Source organism: Vigna radiata, chromosome 8 (assembly GCF_000741045.1).
Source record: "Vigna radiata var. radiata cultivar VC1973A chromosome 8, Vradiata_ver6, whole genome shotgun sequence".
Lineage (NCBI taxonomy): Eukaryota > Viridiplantae > Streptophyta > Magnoliopsida > Fabales > Fabaceae > Vigna > Vigna radiata.
The window spans coordinates 2,244,602-2,246,394 of record NC_028358.1 but is presented as its reverse complement, the minus strand read 5'-3'; the positions used below and the strand labels follow the sequence as shown (position 1 = coordinate 2,246,394).

Sequence of the window (1,793 nt, the reverse complement as noted above, 5' to 3'; positions counted from 1 at the left end):
AATTAAATATTTGTACTTTAATTTTTTTATAAATAACATGACTATTATCTTTTACCATAATCTTATTTCTTTTCATTGATTAAAAAATATGAGATCATGAAATTTTATAGTTAATATATAAGGTTACAGTACAATGATAATTGATTCTAATTGTTTACCTTAATTATAATATTATATTATTTTTGTTACAAAATTCTATCTTATTACAGTATATCTTAATACACGACTACACTTATTTTCAAAAATAAGAATAGGTTAAAAAAGTGTGATTTTAATATTTCATCCAATAAAATGAATAAACTTTTCTGGAAGACTACATTGAGTAGAGTTATTAAAATCTGTGACTTTTACAGTTATCTTGTTGTGGTTTAATTTCCAGCATATTGGAAAACAGAATTAAATAATGTAAAAACAACTTCCAATCATTTTTTAATACGTAATCCAATATTACTTAAATTTTCATATGTATAAATGTACATCAACTTTCAAAACACATCTGAAAAGTTTATAAAAATTTTGTAAGTGTGATATTATGGAAGTTCTTTGTGAACTCAACCATCGTAGATGTTCGTTTCCCATAGATACCCAATCGTTTGATCTTCTTAAGTGAAAACCAATATTGTTTGCTTTTGTCAGTGCTACGGTTGAAGCTTACAAGTTTCTGCAATGGAGAATCAGAATACAAAGTATAAAGTGTTTCAGAAGTTTACCTGGACCCTTACAAACTTCTCGTCAAACGTTTGCCACAAAGAATATTTGAAAACGTTTATTGTCGATGGCCATACATGGTTCTTGATTGAATTATTATACATAATCTACATGTTGCTCTTTCTTATGATTTTATCTGTTTTCTCATTAATTTGGTTTCTTTGTCTTTAGGGCGATTCGTATCATTCGAGCTGCAACAGAGAAGTTGTATTTGGCAATTATTTTGGATTCTGTTAGTGGTTGGCCTCGTCGATGTGAAAAATTTGCAAATTTAAAATTCATTCTGATTAATCAGCTAAACCCCACTAGGAATATAATAGAAGGTAAATTTCACAATTAGACTTATGATAATCATATTATTTTGTTTTAAACTCGATACACAACTCACTCTTCTTGGTGTATGAATTTGTCAGGAATTAGTCACACCTTCAAGGAATGACCATTCGTGTATAATTTACACCTCTACTGATGGGTTCATCGTGAATGATATTTGTATAGTTGAACTTCATATATCGGTTCATAAGTCAGATCATGAGAAACAAGGTGAATCATTGAGGAGCATTGATAATAAGCTTGTCCAAAACAAGGAGGAGAATTTTTCAACCAAGAAAATGATCTCAAACTCAACTGATGAGATCGTGGATTTTATTCCTCTGTTGAAAGAAGTTTGTTCACGATATCCTTCACTTCTTGATAGCAAGAAGAAGAATAGTAAAAAAATTAATGAATGGGCTTTTACAGCACTTGGTAGAGTTCTTTATTTTGTCAACATTAAAAAAGGGAGAAATATGGACGATGATGCTTACAATTATCTCCAAACTTTATGGGAGGAATTAGAAATATTTGGATTTGATTTGTCATGGCTGAAACCTCATGTACAATCTGCGTTGGATATGAAAACTTGTGTTGAGAAAGTTCTTATTATCAAAAGATTCGAGGAGAATGTGACTACTTTGGAGAATGATGTGGCTGTTTTAGAGAAAGAAATAAAGAATTTGACGAAAAAGATGATTGAAGCAAAGTTAAATCTAGAAATAACAAGAAGAGACTTGGTTCAAGAAAAAGAAGGCTTGGAAGAATGTGAT

General features: G+C 29.7%; 1 long non-coding RNA gene across 2 annotated transcripts in view; it reads left to right on the top strand.

Moving 5' to 3' along the window:
• The window catches only part of LOC111242302, a 1,786-nt gene extending 1,099 nt beyond the window's left edge, over nucleotides 1-687 (top strand). For both annotated transcript variants that reach the window (XR_002669100.1, XR_002669099.1), the window contains one exon: nucleotides 637-687. This is a non-coding gene — a long non-coding RNA (uncharacterized LOC111242302). The remainder of the gene's footprint in view (nucleotides 1-636) is intronic.
• Nucleotides 688-1,793: the final 1,106 nt, after the last annotated feature.